At 42.5% G+C, this 19644-nt stretch overlaps 1 protein-coding gene across 6 annotated transcripts in view; it reads left to right on the plus strand.

Moving 5' to 3' along the window:
- LOC132391796 (PDZ and LIM domain protein 5-like) overlaps nucleotides 1–19644 on the plus strand; it is a 249478-nt gene that overhangs the window by 136260 nt on the left and 93574 nt on the right. The window lies entirely within an intron of this gene.

The raw sequence follows: 19644 nt of genomic DNA on the forward strand, positions 1-19644 counted from the left end.
AATTCTGCTCCTATATCTTAGGGTCTTTGGGGTAGATTGTGAGGTCAGGAGTCCACCTTATCGTACTAAGGGACTGTATGATAGTCTTCTAACAGCAGGATAAAAACTGTTCTTGAGCCTGGTTCTACATGTTTTCGGGCTTTTTTATTGGCAGAGTCTTGTGACTTTCATGGTTTGAGAATGGGGTAGTTTTACTAATCTGGAGCTTCAGGTTTAAATATTTATGTCATGGTTTGCAAAAGGAGTCAAGTCACTTTTTATCATTTCGACTATAACTGCTGGTACAGTACATAGTAAAAACGAGACAGTGTTTTTCAGGACCATGGTGTTACATGACACAGTACAAAAACTAGACTGAACTACATTAAAAAACAACACAGAAAAAAACTACACTAGACTACAGACCTACCCAGGACTGCATAAAGTGCACAAAACAGTGCAGGCATTATAATAAATCATAAACAAGGTTGTAGGGCAGTAAGGTGTCAGTCCAGGCTCTGGGTATTGAGGAGTCTGATGGCTTGGGGGAAGAAACTGTTACATAGTCTGGTCGTGAGAGCCCGAATACTTCGGTGCCTTTCCCCAGATGGCAGGAGGGAGAAGAGTTTGTATGAGGGGTGTGTGGGGTCCTTCATAATGCTGTTTCCTTTGCGGATGCAGCGTGTCGTGTAAATGTCCGTAATGGCAGGAAGAGAGACCCCGATGATCTTCTCAGCTGACCTCACTATCCACTGCAGGGTCTTGCAATCCGAGATGGTACATTTTCCGAACCAGGCAGTGATGCAGCTGCTCAGGATGCTCTCAATATAACCCCTGTAGAATGTGATGAGGATGGGGGGGTGGGAGATGGACTTTCCTAAGCCTTCACAGAAAGTAGAGATGCTGCTGGGCTTTCTTTGCTATGGAGCTGGTGTTGAGGGACCAAGTGAGATTCTCCACCAGGTGAACACCAAGAAATTTGGTGCTCTTAACGATCTCTACTGAGGAGCTGTCGATGTTCAACGGGGAGTGGTCGTTCCATGCCCTCCTGAAGTCAACAACCATCTCTTTTGTTTTGTTCACATTCAGAGACAGGTTGTTGGCTCTGCACCAGTCCGTTAGCCGCTGCACCTCCTCTCTGTAAGCTGACTCGTCGTTCTTGCTGATGAGACCCACCACAGTCGTGTCATCAGCGAACTTGATGATATGGTTTGAGGTGTGCGTTGCAGCACAGTCGTGGGTCAGCAGATTGAACAGCAGTGGACTGAGCACACAGCCCTGGGGGGCCCTGTGCTCAGTGTGATGGCGTTGGAGATGCTGCTCCCGATCCGGACTGACTGAGGTCCCCCAGTCAGGAAGTCTAGTATCCTGTTGCAGAGGGAGGTGTTCAGGCCCAGTAGGCTCAGCTTTCCAATCAGTTTCTGAGGAATGATTGTGTTGAATGCTGAACTGAAGTCTATGAACAGCATTCCAACGTATGTGTCTTTTTTGTCCAGGTGGGTTAGGACCAGGTGGAGGGTGGTGGCAATGGCGCCATCTGTTGAGCGTTTGGGATGGTACGCAAACTGCAGGGGATCCAGTGAGGGGGGCAGCAGGGTCTTGATGTGCTTCATGACGAGCCTCTCAAAACACTTCATGATGATGGATGTAAGTGCAACGGGATGGTAGTATTTGAGGCAGGACACTGAAGATTTCTTCGGCACGGGGACGATGGTGGCGGCCTTGAAGCATGTTGGAATGACGGCGCTGCTCAGGGAGATGTTGAAGATGTCAGTGAGAACATCTGCTAGCTGGTCTGCACATCCTCTGAGCACTCTACCAGGAATGTTGTCTCATCCAACAGCTTTCCGTGGGTTGACCCTGCACAGGAGTGACATACAGCAGAACGGTACAGAACAGGAGCTGGCTTTTCGGCCATGATGTCTGTGCTAAAAATTTAAAAATGCTGCTAATAAAACTAATTATCTTCTGTCTGTAGTTTGTTCATATGCCTCCTGTTCCCTGTATTTATCAAAAAGCCTCTTAAATGCCACTGTTGTACCTGCTTCCACTACTATGCCTGGCAGCCCATTCGGGGGGGGGGGGGGCGGTGTGTGTGTGTGTAAAAAAAAAATCAACTTGCACTTCACATCATCTTTAAATTGACTTTTAACTTAACATAAGTGCTTGTTGTCTAGTATCTGGGAAACAAAATCTGTCTAACCTATCTGCATCTCTCATAACTTTAAAAACTTCTGTCAGATCTCCGCTTAGCTTCTGAAACTCTGGAGTTCCTTCTAATCTACGGAGCATGTTGGGAAACTTTTATATCCTTTCCAAAGCCTCCATATCCTTCCCATTATGTGGCAACCAGAACTGCACACAGTAATGGTGACAACAAAAATAGTGACCTTGATGGCTGCCATTTGGTTCCCACAGTATCATTAGCACTGTAGAGCCGGTTCTCAGGATCTGCTTTATTTCAACCCATTGGTCCTGGGGAAGAGTCTGTAAGTGGCTCCCACTAGAATGGCAATTAATTTTCAATTAGTCTGTGTTGGAGGACTGGCTTTCCTCCATAATGGGACGCGTTTGACAGCTTGCTTACGGAAGTATGCAATAGTAATGTGCTAAGAGCAGCGGGACTTTGAAAAGGCAAGTGCTTCCGATTGATATAGTGTGCAAGTGATAGATTAATGCTTCCTGCTGCTGTTCCAGGGTTGTTTAATTTTACAGTTGTACTGTGGAATGACTAAACCTGGTTTAACCCTGTGTCCCTCCTACTTAGAATGATGGCTGCTGTTCCATGTGAGCTCTTGTGCACTTGAAATGGAAAGGCGATCCTTTACAATTGATTTCCTCGCACTCCTTAACTAGAATCTGAGATCTCTTGCCTCAATAATTAGACTTGTGTAGTATTACATGAGCGTTGGGACTGGGAATTGGGGAATTCGGTTCTGTCCTAAGAGTATAAACATATTAAGTACAAACTTAAATCCGTTATGGATCTGCTTTCCAAGTCACCAAACACTGTACCACCCAGTAATGTTGGCTACTAGTGTTACTGTTTAGAGATTTTATTTTTCTGTTTACTTTAAAAGTGTTTTATTAGATATTGTTACTACTTCTGAAAAGTCACTGCTCAGCTAAAGCTGAAACCCCATCAGGATTTTGTTGCAAGTTGGTCATTCCATTCTGCTTCTGATAAGTCCTTTCAATTTTCCCTCAAGTTCAGTCTTATAAGTCTACATTTCCTAGGCCCTAACTCTCACAAAGTCTCGTCATCTGTCATTCTTGCATTTTCTGGCCGACACCAGCTCCCAGTGAAGTTGTGCTGCAAGTTTTTTTCTAAACTCTCACATGTTTTTGAAGCCACCTGGGTCTCAATTCCTCCCCTTCTTTTTAAGTCTTTTTCAGCTCTGTTACCAAGAAAAGTTTCTGCATACCTCCAATGTTCCCCCTGTGAGCATGCTTGAACTAAACCATTCTGCCATTGGCAGCCATGCCTTCAATCAACAAAGTTCTTACCCATGGACAACACCCTGCCCAACACCCTGCCCTCCCCCAATCCCCTGCTGAGCCTTTCTAGCTCTCTCATACTTTAAAGTCTACCTTATTTTTGGGCCAAAATATACTTTATTCAAAACAGATTTAAAAACTATTGGGACTTATTCTTTATGTTAATCATTTTTCAAATGTGTCCATGTTGATTCCATTCTGTTTATTTAGAGAGGCAGCACAGAACAGGGGTCTGTCCAGCCCAACAACCCACACTGCCAGCAACCCAACTATTTAACACTAGCCTAATCATTGGACAGCTTACAATGACCAATTAGCCTACTAACCGGTAGGTCTTTGGACTTTGGGAGAGGGGATCACCTGGAGGAAACCCAAGGGGCCATGAAGAGAACGTCCAAACTCCTTACCTACGGCATTGGAATTGAACTGCAAACTCCAATGCTCTGAACTGTAATAGTATTGTGCTAACTGCTATGCCACTTGGTTCCCTGAATGGACTCTGGAAGTCTTTGAAAGGCTGGTACACGGGATCCCAACCTGTATATCCAGTGGTAATAAGGCTTTAGATATGGTCCTTCACCACATAACACTAGCTGCACTGATCATTAGTGCAAACCTCAGCATATTCGCCTGTACCCTTAAATAATCCTATCAGAAGCATTCATTTGAGGATGTGTCCCTATGGTGGATGACCAATGAGTTTTGGGCAGCGAAAATCTAGTCTTTCAGTCACCTGCCCTACCATCTTCTTACCAGGCATGGTTACAATCTTCTATTGGTTATTGCATCTTTATATGGGACATTTTGGATGCATTATTGCTAGAAGCTCCTGTGTTCTCCCCACTGTTTTAAATTAACAATTCCCAGTAATTGCTTCAAATGTGGGCACCCACTTTATAATGGGCTGATTTCCATAAGAATTGACCAATGGATTGGCTGTGAGAATGACCCTTTGTTCCATGAACATACAATGCCAGCACCTGTATGTCAGATAGCTAGGCCAACTCTGAGGGAAAATAGCATGGTGTCTTCAGAGGTTGCCTTCTTGCCTCTCATCAGAGAATTGAGATTTGTTCAACATGTTCTCCTTTGAATGAAGATTTAAAGCAAGGGCTCTGTCTGAATTTAGGACATGAGAGCATGACTAGGCAATGCAATTCCTCAAGCCTGATATACCTATCAGTAAGATGATGACCAATCTACCACCTCGTCTTATTCATGACTTCCCTCATTTCAAAAGTCTCAGCCTTGAATATACAGAATGGGGACACTTTTGAAAAGGTACAGGAGAAGTTTACCAGAGTGTTGACTGGATTAGAAGATAGGAGTTATGAGGTTGGACAACCTTGTTTTGTTTTTCTGTGGAGCATTGGAAGCTTGGGAAGACCTGATATAATTTATAAGATCATGAGAGGCATAGATAGGGTAGGCTGTAAGAATCTTTTTCCTAATGCAGAAATGCAGATTACTTGAGGACATGTTTTTAAGGTGCAAAGGGGGAAAAGTTAAAGATGTGTCAGACAAGTTGTTTATATATATATATCATGATACGCACCTGGAATGGGCTGCCTGGGATGACGGTAGAAATAGATGTAATCTTGGTGTTCAATAGGCCTTAAGATTGACACATGGATATGCTGGGTATGGAGAGATCTGGATCATTTCAGACAGAAGAGATTTAGTTTAATTAGGTATCAGGTTTTATACAGACATTGTGCGACAAATGGCCTGTTCCTGTGCTGTATTTTTAGATCATAAGACCTACAGTAGGAGCAGAATTACTGTCTTTTGATCCTTCTCAACCCCATTCTTCTGTCTTCTCCCCGTAACCTTTGACACCCTTTCTAATCAAGAACATATCATCCTCCACTTTAAATATACCCAATGGCTTGGCCTCCACAGCCATCTGTGGTAATGAGTTTCACAGATTCAGCACCCTCTGGCTAAAGGAATCCCTCCTCACCTCTGTTGTAAAGAAACCCTGTTCTTTGTTCTATACCTAACAACTCAACCATATAATTCTCTGGATATAGAATTACAAAGCTTCACAAATATTTGTGGCTTAACCAACATTGCTTACTCAAGTTTAGATTATTTTGTCATCCCTTACATTGATGATCATAGGATCCTGCAGTACACAAATTGACTGCATTATTTCCTGAATTAGAAGAAGAGTAGAAATAGTTTTGGTTTACCAAGGGTTTGAATGACATTGTAGAAATGGGACCTCAGTTAACTGCTGTTCAAGATTTCAAATTTTTAGGGAATAAGTTCAATCCAAAGACCTCGAGTTAGCAGTGTTTGTTAGCCTGAAAGTAAAGCAAAAGATGAGCTGTTGGAAGAATACAAGAATGTCAAGTAGCATTCTGTAGAGGGAAATAAACAGCTGGTGATTCAGGTTGAGAACTTCAATAGAGTAACGCAGCATAGCAGCAGTTAACCTTTGGTTCAACTTGTCTATGCCAGTCAAGGTTCCCATTTGGCCCATCTCACTCTTAAATCTTTCCCATCTATGTACCTATCTAAATGTCTTTTAAATGGTATTGTTGTATCTGTCTTCACTACTTCCTCAAGCAGCCCATTCCATATTGAAACCACCCTCACTGTGAAGCTACTGTTGGGCTCCATTTAAATCCTTCCTCAGTTGACTTCAGCATATCCCTTTTAGATTTTGATTCCCTTTCCCTGGGAAAAAAGACTTTATTCACTCTATTTGTGCCCACCGTGATTTTACACACCTATGTAAGTTCTGTCTCCTACACTCCTAGAACCAAAGTCCTAGTCTTCCCAAGCTCTGTCTGTAACTCAGACACCCAAGTTCTGTGGCCACATTCTTCTAAATCTTCTTTGCATTCTTTCCAGTTTAAGTGGCATCTTTCCTATAACAGGGTAACCAAAACTGTAAACAATACTCCAGGGGTGGCCTCACCAATATCTTGTTCATCTGGACAGATAGGAATGAAGGTGAAGTGTCTCAACTCTAAACACCTACTGTCCACTTCCCTCCTCAGATGCTGCCTGACCAACAGAGTCCCATCAGCAGCTTGGTTTTTGTTGCTCCATGTTTCAGTTTCTGTAGCCTTTTGTGTTTGAGCCTTCAGCAAAGACCTAGTTGTAAGATCAACAATCAGGAAAAAGGTATCAGGATATCTTATTGTCTCTTTTCTGTTGTTCCACGATTAATGAATAATCCTTAGATCAGCCAGAATGCAGACATCAACATGATAGTTAAAGATTGACCACTTCAGCTGAAACAGTTTGAGCACAGTGATTTTTTTTTCATTATCTTATCCTGCAAATAAAAACTGAATTCTGAGATCATTCCTGCTGTGATCAGCAGACTGTACGTCTTCTACAATTGTTACTTTAGCAAAGCTGTGACTGGAACATCTGAATTTCACCAACGCCTTCTGTCTGTCAGTTCTGATTTCACTTCAAATATTCAAATATAACCAGTGGGAGAGTGTTTCATCCATCCCAGTAGGAAAATCTGAAACTCGTTTGGATGGACTGACAGCCCCTGTCAAAACTTGCCTGGAGGAAACCTGTTTGGCTAGTTAACCAGCGGTCTGAAGCAGGCACTGGATCTGGTCAAAACTTAACTTCTCTCGTGACCCAAGGACAACTTCTGTAAGACTCCTGGCGGATCTCTCAAAAGTTAAAGGTGAACACTTGCTCACCCAGTCAACCTGCTTGTGACTATATTCTACTTTTTGTTTCTCATTATCTACTCCCTTTATGTACTTTGTATGGCATAATATGTCTGGATGGTATACAAACAAAAGATTTTCATTGTATCATTGTCTTGTGATAGTCATGAAAGGGGGAAAAAAGACAGTGCTTTAGAACTTTTGCTGAGGATCGGAAAACACACTTTTGCACCTTCTTGCTCTATAAAAACAGTATAAGAGTTTTTACTTTCAGATAACCAATTGTTAATGTCTGAAAGAATCTTGGGCCCATTACATGTAGTGTACTAATGGTTGATCAGCTTCTATAAGGAGACTGAGAACTTCAATTGGGCCTCTTGATGCAGCAGATATGGTGTCTTTCCTACATAGCTACCAGTGATGTCTGAAAAATGGCCAAATAAATGTTTGGGTTTGGTGACCTTAAAGGGTCCATCTGTTAAAGGAGTCAGTTCCAAATTTGGGCTTTATTGTCTGTTTTATACGGCAAAGTGGGTGTAACATGCTGTTACTTTTTTTTAATCAGGAGAGCGTCCATTACTATTACTTCCAGTGATTGAATGGTGTCTCTGGGAATGTCTTGAAGGAATTCCAGATGGTGTGGTCCCAGCAACTAAGGGCCGGTATTGGAGAAATGAAATTGGGGTTGTATGAAGGGCTGAGATAGGAGAAGTGTAGAGATCTTCAAAAGATGGAAGTGACAAGAGTGGTTGGAAGGTGTTGTTAGACTAGAAGGTCAGCAAGCACAGTAGTGAAGAGGAGGTGGGACTTTGTGTGTTAGGACAGAGGAAGCAGAGGTCAGTATGAGCCTGAGATTATGGAAGCAGAATGACGGAGGGTCCTGAGGAGAATCTGGAAAATCCAGATCTCTGTATATAGCAGTGCTCTGTATATGGGTTATTTCTTGACTCCACTGAAATCTGGAAATGATGAGAGGGATTTAAATGATGTAACCTATCTACTATTTTTGTAGAAGACAAGTATTTTGATCTCTACATCCTTCCTCTCCCAACCGCTTCCCATTGAACTGATGGACTTGTCAGGTTTGAAGGTTGGTCAGCTAACCTGGAGTATACTCTTGTGCTGGTAACCTGTAAATGCCCTTGTATTGGTAATATGTCTGCCTATTACTGAGGGTCTCATGGTGAATCAGCAATCTGCCAGAACTCAGCAGTTCAAGCAGAGCAATATTTCAGCATTAAGGCAAAAGAGATTGCAGATGCTGGCACCTGGAGCAACAGACTGTTACAGGAGATCCATAGGTTGTGCGGTATCCGCGGGTGGAAAGGATAACTTCTTTCTGCTCACAGACACAGCTCAATCTGCTGAGTTCCTGTAGCAGATTGCCGATGCTGGAATGCAGAGCCACAGTCTATTTTGTTTTAATGCTGAAATATGTATGTTCTGGATTGCTATAGGGAAGAGAAGAGTAGATGTGATGATTGGGATGTTTGAATTGATGCAGGTTTTAAATTGACAGCGCGAACACGAGGAAATCTGCAGATGCTGGAAATTCAAGGAACATACTCAAAATGCTGGTTGAACGCAGCAGGCCAGGCAGCGTCTATAGGAAGAAGCACTGTCGTCGTTTCGTCAGGACTGAAGAGGGGTCTCGGCCCAAAACGTCCAACAGTGCTTCTTCCTATAGAAGGTGCCTGGCCTGCTGTGTTCCACCAGCATTTTGCGTGTGTTATTTAAATTGACAGCAAAAACAGTGATCATCCTGCACAATATTGCCCAAGAATTTTTTTCCACAAGCATTAATCTGAAAGCTTGTCCTAACTGTTATTGTTGGAAACATAGTTTGATTTGTTAATACTTGAGACCCATTGTGTGTGTTCTTTAAGAGGCCATATCTTTCCCCCTTCACAGAGCAGTGAGATGGATGTAGTAAATCTTCAGAGAGTAATCTAACGCTGTCATTTTCCCTACACGAACAACTCTGTTTTCAGACACAGTCCTTCTGCCCAGTTGCATGAGGCTTTCATGACCTTGTGCAATAAATCTGAAATTCCAAATTAAAAGTGAAGACTGCCCAAAAGTAAAGGAAGTCTTGCATTCCTGTAGCACCACTACAAATTATTTTACAGCTCATCAATTGTTTTTGAATTACGATCAGATTTCTAACTTTAGAAGGTTTTTTTTTCTGGGTTTTCAGGGTTGATTAGGAGATCTTAAAAGCTTAAATTTCATGAGTGCAGATGAGAAATAGAAAAACAGCAGTGTCAATCACCAAGATCAATCTGTTCGGTAGCTTGTGTAGTTTTCTAGATTTTGCAAACTCTTTGGCAGTCTTGGTTTCCTGCTGTGTGCAGGTGATATCTGAAGCTAATGTATCCTCTTTCTGTTGAAAGGTCCATTTCCAGTACCGTAACATGCTAAATTTTGGCACTTGTTATCCCACTGAAGCTCTGCTGTTGTGTCTGGGTATTTTGACAGACGCCAAGGTATGCTGCACTGATTTTGTTTTCAGCTGCCCAAAGAAATGGACAATTCCTTGTCTCTGAGCTGGCTAGTCGGAAGCATTTCATGTTTTTCACACAGCTGTCTGTGGTAGTGTATTTGATCTATTTTCTTACCATATCAATGTCAGCCTTGTGCTTAAAAAACAGTCTGTTCAGGAGGTGGTTCAGTTAGCACCAATCTTCACTCTGAAATGGTAAGTTCTAAGTCCCACTTCATAGCAGAAATTGCACTCTAGCGTTCTTTTGGCTACCCCACCTTCCTGCTGGGTAGCCTACAGTCCAACACCAGGAACATTGAATTTCATGTCACCTCTGACCCTTTTGCGGTCCTTATTTACGCAGTTCTACACCTACACTTACAGTGAATCTGTGGGACTTGTTGCCACCGTTGGTTGCGGAGGGGAAATCATTGGGTATATTTAAGTCAGAAATTGATAGATTAGTCACAGCATGAAGGAACTGGGTCTGAGAGGGAAATAGATCAGCTATGATGAAATAGTAGAGCAGACTCGATGAGCCAAATGGCCTAATTCTGCTCCTATGTCATATGGTCTTATGGATCTTCTCCCAAAATATTAACTGTTCATTAACCTTCACAGATGCTACCTGACTAGTTGAGTTCCAATGGCATTTTGTATGTCTCCCCAGATTCCAACATCTGCTGTCTCTTTACTCTCCATTTTGGATTCACCTGTCACTTGCCACTTCTTGCCCCACCCCTTCCCTCACTTCTTTACACGAGCTATTTCCTGTCTACTCTCAGTCCAGATGAACGGTGTTGACCTGAAACATCAGGTGTCCATTTCCCTTCACGCATGTTCCTAATCTGCTGAGTTCCTCCAGCATCTTTTTTTGTTACACCAGATTTCAGCATCTTGTGTCCCCCCCCGACTATATTTGCTGGGTTGGAGTTGGGTCAGGTTCTGGTAAACTATTTTCAGGTAGTGTCAGATGTATCTACTGCAACACTTGGGTCAAGTTTGACATTCCAGCTCTGCCCAATACACTAGCCAGGTCAATTGATCTGATGGTCAGTGGGAAGCAATTGTGTTTGGCAGACATTTGGCCAAGAAGTGGGCAAAAGGCCATTAATTAAAACATTATCCTGGCAGTCACAACTAGCAAGCTTTGCTAACCTTACAGAAGAGACATTTGAAGTGGAGTGGAGACCCCCATTTCATTCATACAGTCTTTTCAATGGATTGAGACAAATGTACTTCCATTGTTCCTTCAGTTCTGGAATCGCGATGTTTGGAGCTAGATTTGCTGCATAACAGAATGGTAAAATTGGAATTAAAATTAATTAAGTGATTAAATAGTCTGTGTTGCATCTGTATGCATTGATTGAAGACAATTAAAGGTTGGATGATTGTTTAGCAATGTAGGAAAAGGGAGTGTTTAGACTGTAGTTCACTGGTGTAAAAATTGCAGTTGCTACTAGTTACTGAGGTGGAATTGAAGCTGTTGTCTCCTGTTGTGCATGTGAGCGCTGCTTTAAGTCCATGCCAAGTTTGTGAAGAACTTCCCATGTTTCAGTGATTTGGAACAAAGTGAATTGAACCCAACTGTTCTGACTCCTACGTTTTTGAATACAGCCCTCAACGCTGGAGGACGCACAGACCTCCCTTCAAGCAGAAGTGAAGTTGACCACTAAAATAAGGAAAATATGTCCCTTGTCCTGTCCGTTGAGTAATCTCTCCAGGCTTGGGTATCCCTGACTGTTGAAATGCGGATTAATGTTATTTTTAGGCTTAGCACATCAGGAGGAAGGAGCAGATTTTACATTTTTATAACACTTTGTCAATGTCTGACACTAGAAAGGGAGATGATGCCTGTCCTGTTCCAATCAACAGCCTGTTTAGAAACAAGGAGCCTTGTAATGTCATATGTGTAAGAAGAAGAAAAGGCTCCTCACATAATCCTGCTTTTAGCTGCTCTTTTCCAGTTGTTTCCTGTCTCTTCCACTCCGTCCCACAGCCCCGTCCAGAAGCAACATTCAGTTCTTTAGGGAGCTCAGCAGGTCAGGCAGCATTTATGGAAGGATATGGACAGTCAGTGTTTCAGGTCGAGACCCCTCATCAGGGCTGACTTCTTTGTGTATTGCTCTAAATCTCCAGCACCTGCAGCCTTTCGTCTGCAGTTTCTCTGAGTCTGCTTCAACCAGCCTTCAGGCCATGCCCTCTGAATCTTATCAACTGATCTGTCTTTTGGTGGGAAACCAGAAGTAATTGGAGCTGCTTTTAAATATAGATTAGGAAACCCCAGCAAAATATAGGGAAAAAAAGTCCTTTCATAGTTTTTCCCTTTTTCAGTAGTTCTGATGCTGTCCCTTGAGGGGTTTAGTAATGCATGCAATTACACTCGTACCTCACTTCCTGCACCGGATGCATTCCCAGCAATGAGAGCACGAACGAGAATGGGTCATTGCAGTGATCTTTAAGATGTGTTGCTTGATTTCTGGGAATCCGGTGCCAGTGCAGCATCCAACAGCCCCTGGCTCCAGCTACTTGAAAAGATGTGCCACTGATAGCCGCCTTACGCAGGCAACCTGGTGGCAAACCGATAGTCAACAACTCCAGCTGCCCGTGAGGGCTGGGCTGGGCTGGGGCAAGCACTGAGGTGTATGACTTGGGGCTGCTCTCTTCCCCTGCCATTGCTTGAGGATGGCAGCATCTGCTCCCTGTGTGTTAGCAGACCACCTGGGTTCTGCAATCTCTCTTTCCTCTTCCTGTTGCCTTCCCCTCCCTTTATTTGCCTGAATTTTTTTCATCAGCCCAGAGTAGTCTCCATGGTAACAAGCGCAAGAAGCGGCATCAACAGTTGAGCTGACCACTGGTGTGTACTTTGGCCCATCAAGTCTATACCAGCTCTGTCCCATTGTCCCCTCCTTCCCTTCATTTACTTCCCTGTAACTGATTCCCTCTCACATTCCCAAAACTTCTCTCCTGATTCTCCTGCCACTGATTTTCAGCAGGAGTAATATACAAGTTAACCAACTGATCCCCGTGTCTGAGATGTGACAACCTGTGTGGGTGAATGTGCAAACTCCATGCAGACAGTATTGCAGGTCGATATTGAGCCCAAGCAACTGGAGCAGTGAGAAAGAAGTACACTCAGTTCTGCATGTTCGAGTAAATCAGAATTAATTGTTTCCGCCAGAGTAAGGCTGATTTAATGAATATGCTGATTTATGGAACTACAGTGGATTCTGGGTTAATTGGGCCTTTGGTTAATCGGGGGAAGCCACTTATTTGGGACAACTCTTAAAGAACAGAAACTAAATCAAGAAAATTCCTGGGATTCCCTTTGTTTATTTGGGACACCATCTGGCTTAATTGGGGCAGGAAACTGACACTGAACAGGTTCTAACTAGCAGCAGTCACGCACACGAGCAGGGCTATTAGACAATAGAGCTTGCTTAGAGCGAATGGCTTTTCAATGGGGTCAGGTCCGTGTGTTTGTGCTGAAAAAGCAGTGATTTTTGTCAGGGACAGTAGGTGAGGAATAAACAGCAAGACAATTCAGAACTGTTTTGCTCACTGTGGTTTTAAACATTCAGGCTCGAAGATGCCACTCATCTTGAACGGTGGGGGGTTATATGAGCAGGCAGGGTTTGAGGGTCGGCACAACATTGTGGGCCGATGGGCCTGTAATGTGCTGTACTATTCTGTGTTTTCTCTATGTTACAATGAAAATGAAGATTTGGAGGGTGCAATTGTGGATAGCATTATATGAAGGCAGCCCATTATCTACACAATGTGTCTGCGCTGATTTTGTTCATTGCATACACTGGATGAATTCCTCTGCCAATAACTATTAGTAACTAATACGTAGTGTTATAGTATTATTGGTAATATTATAATTTGTTATGTATTTCATTGAAATACATACCGTATTACTAGTTTTCTCGTTTTTATACCTTTTTAACTATTTCCATGAAAATTCAGCGAATTGGGCCAGCTGCTTAATTGGGACAAAATATACTGGTCCTAATGTGTCCCAGTTAACTGGAATCCATTGTATATAAGAGCTGGACAAAGCAGGAGAATGCAACAAACAAGATGCTGGGGGATTCCAATCACAGACAGGAGAAAAACTGCAGATGCTGGAAATCCGAGCAACACACACAAAATTCTGGAGGAATTCAGCAGGCCAGGCAGCATCTATGGAAAAGTGTGTCGTCGACGTTTCGTGCCGAGACCCTTTAGTAGGATTCCAGCATTTTGTGTGTCCATTTTCCTCCAGAAGTCTGTTTGACCTGTTGAACTCCTCCAGCATCATGTTTGTGGATCCAGATTCCGGAATCTGCTGTCTCTTATGTCTCAGCAAGAGTGCAGTTATACAGTAAATTATGATCTCAGTACATTAAATGAAAGCTGATTCATTCTTAACTCTTATATTTAAAAAAAAATGGATCAGTGCTCATCATTTTAAGCATATCAAAGACTACTGACAGTAGATAAAAGCTCCAGCATTGAAGAATATTAATCTCTGGCTAAAGTTCCAAATTTTAATGGCAATATGATAGTGTGAAATGGAGTTTCTTATTGGAACATTTAGTTCCAATGAGTCTTTCAGTCCCCTTCTTCATCCTCCTCCAGGTTTTTCAAGATTTATGTGAATATTGCCAGGACTCGAGAGCCTGGGTTATAGTAGAGAATGAGTAGGCTAGGATTTCATTCCTTGGAACACAGAAGCGTGAGGGATAACATCATAAAATCTTGAGGGGCATCAATAGCACGAGTGTTCCCAGTCTTTTTCCGAGGGAAAGAAAGCTAAAAGAGGACGTTGGTCGATGATGAAGGGGTAAAGACTTGGAGAGGACCTGAGGGACAAATTCTTCTTACTGAGGATGGTGCATATATGAAATGAACTGCCAGAGAAAATAGTTGAAACAGGTACAGTAATAACATTAAAACAAATTGCCGTTAAGTACACAAAAAGGAGAAGGTTCGATCATTGTTGGCAAAATGTAGGTAAATGGGGCCAGATTAGATGGGCATCTTGATTGTCATAGATGAATTGGCCCAAAGGACCTGTTTCTATGCTGTTTGACCCTATTGATCTGCTTTTCCCTTTTAAGAACTATGTACGAATCACTTTCACACGTCTGCTTGAAAAATGCAAGGCACTTATAAAATATTTAGCCACCTCCAGTAAAAACCTTGTGAAATCCAAAGTGTTTGACCATGTTTGTCGAAAGAATTTCTGCAATGCTTTACTGCTCCAGACACAAACCAAAAATACTTATTGAGGCGCAACCCAGAGCAAGTCTGCTCTCACCATGAAAAAGAATTACTTTCTTGAAAGGCATGGGATTGTATTGATGGATTCCCTGCCTTGTGGCCTCCTGTACCAGAGCCAAGAAAATGTGTCCCAGAACACTTACAATCTTAGCGTTGCTTACTGTGAGTCGAAAACATCTGTGAAATGGTTCATCGTTTTAAGATACAGAAGCACTTTTTTTTAATGTCTTCAACACTGTAAATAAAACCTTTAGGCACCTTCACTTACTTCAGAATCTGAAACTGAAAATTAAAGGAGCAATTTAAGAGGGAGCTCGAGGAGAAGCAGAGGAATATGCTGCTGATGTTTTGGAGTGAGGTAGGGTTAACAGGGGCTTTCCTTAGAGAGAAACAGGCATTTAGGCCAACTGACCCCACATCGACTGTTAAACAGCCACGTTACTTGCACTGAATTTACATAATCCAATTCTCTTCACCTTTTCATCAGCTTCCATAACTCTGCCGCTCACTACGACAATTTGCAGATGAAATTCATGCCTCTCCCCACCCTGACTCTTCAACCCCCCCCCCCCCGCCCCCCCGTGTGTTCAGATGGTGGAGATGAATGTAGTGGCATTGCTTTCTCTACCCGCTGTTGAGTCAGAATGCCTCTGTTGTGTCCATGAGCACATCTTGGCACTGCAATCCAGATGCTGTCTAATTTGGCCGCCGCGTGAAATTACCAACATCCTTCTGTTTTCCATAGTGATCGGATAGTTTAAGAAATAAAAGCAATATCCCCTGATTCTTCCTGCGCACATGTTGTTGAATTTAGCAACCGGTTTGATGTGAGCTTTTGGGGAACAAAAATCTGTTAACGCTCACAAATTGCTGGAGCAACTAACAGGCCAGGTAGCATCTATGGAAAAAAAGCACAATTGACGTTTCGGGCCAAAACTCTTTGGCAGAACCAGAAAGAAAAAAAGACTGAGGAATAGATTTGAAATGTGGGGCGAGGAGAGAGAGGAAAACGTCAGGTGATAGGTGAAACTTGGAGAGGGAGGGCTGAAGCAAAGAACTCGGAAGTTGATTGGTGAAAGAGACAGAAGGCCATGGAAGAGAGGGTGGGGGGGAAGGAGCACCAGAGGGAGGCAATGGGTGGGCAAGGAGCTAATATGAGAGAGGGACAGGGGCGATTGGAAATGGTTGGTGGGGGTATTACTGGAAGTTTGAGAAATTGATATTCATGCCATCAGGTTGAAGGCTACCCAAACGGAATACAAAATGTTGTTCTTCCAACCTAAGTCTGGCCTTATCCTGACAATGGAGGAGGCCATGGATGGACATATGGGAATGGGAAGTAGAATTAAAATGGGTGGCCACTGGGAGATCCTGCTTGTTGTTGTGGACGGAGAGTAGATACTAGGTGAAGCGGTCTCCCAATCTACGTTGGGTCTCACCAGTATGCAAGAAGCCACACCGGGAGCACCGAACACAGTATATGACCCCAACAAACTCAAGTTGTTATGGCCTTGCACCATATTGTCTGCCTACATTGTACTTTCTCTAACTGTAGCACTTTATTCTACACACTGCTGTTGTTTTGCCTCAATGCACTGTGCTAATGAAATGATGTTTATAGGCATCATCCAGAACAATGTTTTTCACTAAGCCTCAGGACATCTGACAATAATAAAGCAATTTACTTTAGAGAAGTATTTTATTTGTTGTAATGGAGTTTGGGACGTCTGGATATCATAAAAGATGTTATCAAATGCAAGACATGACGTTCTTCCCTGGCTGTAAGCTTTCCCCGCAGACAACGCCTCCCATGCAAAGCAACCTGATCCACCTTGTATGGTGTCTATTTGGAAGCTTAAGTTTAAGCCTAAATCCCTGAGAGATTTGGCCTTCAATGTCCACATTCTTACATTATTAAAAAGTAGTTGTTGATAGAGGAGACGGTGTGAGACTCTTGATCTCACATTCCACCTCGTCATGGTCTTACCATCTTCATGCACTGCTTATTCCCTATAACTGTAACATGATATTCTGCGTTTCCCTTGCATTACCTTGATGTGCTGATGTGATGACATGATCTATATGGATGGTATGCAACAAAAAGCTTTGCACTATATCTCATTAGATGTGACGATAATAGGCCAGTTCTACACTTTTCTGAGTCAGGTTTGGGTTGGCAGTAAAGGCAAAAAATTTAAATGATGCGCAGGAAGCAGAGAGCGATTTTGGACTAACTTTGCAGTAATGAGCCTTCGTGTAGAAGGAGAAGTGAAGGAACTGTTTGATGTATTAATGAGAGCAGATCCAAGAATTGATTGGCTTTTTGGTACAGCTAGTAGGATTTCTGCCTCAAAGCTCTAACAACCCATGCTCAATTCTGACCACTGGTGCTGTGTGGAGTTTGCTTGTTCTCCTTGCAAGTTACCCTTAGGTGTGGGCCTTGGGTTAACTGGCCTTTGTCCATGGTTGTGTAGGTGAGTGGTTGACCGTGGCTTTGAAGTTGAAGTTAGGGTGCAGATCCAGTGGAGAGGTTGGTTTGGCATGAATTGGATGGGATATGGTGCCATGAGTTTTATCGTGATGGAGAATTTGGGAGGGGTTGAGGACTCTGGAGCAAGCAATGGAGTTAATGGCATAGATCCAATAAAGTGACATTTGATGTTTCCACTGACAGCTCTGACTCATCTATGACTTGTACTCTTAATCATTGCAATCTCTGAATGAGCTGCCGACAAAATTCCTTCTCAATTTGTCTTTCTGAGCAGCAGCGATGCCGTGTTCCAGTGATGCATCTCGAGGCATTCTACAGATATTGTTGTTGGTAGACTACAGATGCTGTCAGAATGATCTGGTAGCTCGTGCTTCATGTGGAAGCAATTGATTCATTCAAAAGACAAATGATCTGTTCCCTTGGCTTTGGAGTGAATCTTGAATTGAAATTCCCTCTGTATTTTTACTTAGATCCATCTGGAGATCGGTTGTGTGATTTAAAAAATAGAGGTATATTAGTATTAGTACAAGTATTCATATGGCATTGAAACACATCATTCAGCCTACAAAGTTCCCATGGAGCATCAAATATCCATTAACTGTAATCACAATTTCTTCTCCCCACATTCCTATCCACGCCTTCAGATTTCACTGCTTACCTACGCAATGGGAACAGTGGTCAACAAGCGTATCTTTGAGATTTCAGAAGAAGACCATAAGCCAGCAGCAGAATTAGTCATTCGGCCCATTGTGTCTGCTCCATCATTCCATCGTGGCTGATTTATTACTCTCTCAACCCCATTTTCCTGCCTATTCCACTAACCCTTTGACATCCTTTCAAATCAGGGACCTATCTACCTCTGCTTTAAATATACCCAATGACTTGGCTTCCACAACCCTCTGTGGCAATGAATTTCACAGATTCACCACCATCTGGCTAAAGAAATTCCTCATTTCTGTTCTAAAGGTACTTCCTTCTTTAGTCCTAGACTCTACAGTATAAGAAACCTTCTCTCCATATCCACTCTATCAAAGCCTTTTAATATTTGATAGGTTTCAATGACTCCCCCCCCCCCCCCCCATCATTCTTTTAAACTCCAGTGAGTCATCAAACACTACTTCAATGTGCCTTTCATTCCCAAGATCATTCTTGGGGGCCTGACGAAGGGTCTCGGCCCGAAACGTCAACATTGCTTCTCTCTATAGATGCTGACTGGCCTGCTGCATTCCACCAGCATTTTGTGTGTGTTGCTATCATTCTTGGGGATTTGTTGGAGTAAGATTTAGTATTTCTGAATTTCTTGGCATAATTAGAGTATTTGTGCTAAGATCACACAGGCATTCAAAGAACGTAATGTAAGTCTTAATTCTACCTCAAACTATATTTCCCTCAAATCTCATTAATGTAATTGTTATTTTTAATATTTGTGTAAATTATCTGTAATATAAATTAATTTTATGTTTGTCGTAGTTCTAATGTACTGTGCTGCTGCTGCAGAAATCACATGCCCTTCCAACACTTGCTCTTCGCTATTTACAATTAAATAATAAAATATAAAAGGGTTATAACATTATAAAAAGGTTAGAAAGCAATGAGAAAGAGTCTTGTTCCCTTTGCAATGTCACCTGGGACACTGGTTGACTACTTGGAGGAAATTTGAAGAAAAACTATGTAAATATACATCAAATGAACTGCAGATGCTGGAAATCTAAAATAAAAACAAAAAATGCTGACAGTGTCCAGCAGGTCAGGCCACATCCATGGGGATCAAAACATCGTTAGATTTACAGATGGAAGACCCTTCATAAGGTTCTTAGACCTGATCTCTATAACACTTCATACACCAGAAGCATTAACTCTGTTTCTTTCCCCACAGTTGTTGCCACACCTGCTAAATATCTCTAGCATTTTTTGTTGTTTATATATTTAAAGACTGGAAGTGTTGGTGGGGGGGGGGGGGAGACCGGGTGCTGGAACTTGGGGGCTGGAAGAGTAGTCCGAGAGCCTTCACTACAACTTGAGTTCCCAGATGAGATGTTTTAAGTGCTGTTGATCCATGGACAAAGAGCCCGAAGGTGGGATTAATCTAAAGCTCATTTTAATTACAAAGCCTCCACCTATGCCATAAATTTACAAAGATACTTGTTAGTTAAAGTTTTCTATTTTGCAGAAGTAAAGCCTGATTAGTTTGCTTTGATACATCTCAGGAAGATGAAGAAATAATGTTCAAAATTCTGCCAGTCAGCAAAAATTGCAGTTGGTGAAAATTTACCTAA

The sequence above is a fragment of the Hypanus sabinus genome, chromosome 3, assembly GCF_030144855.1.
Source record: "Hypanus sabinus isolate sHypSab1 chromosome 3, sHypSab1.hap1, whole genome shotgun sequence".
Taxonomy (NCBI): Eukaryota; Metazoa; Chordata; class Chondrichthyes; order Myliobatiformes; family Dasyatidae; genus Hypanus; species Hypanus sabinus.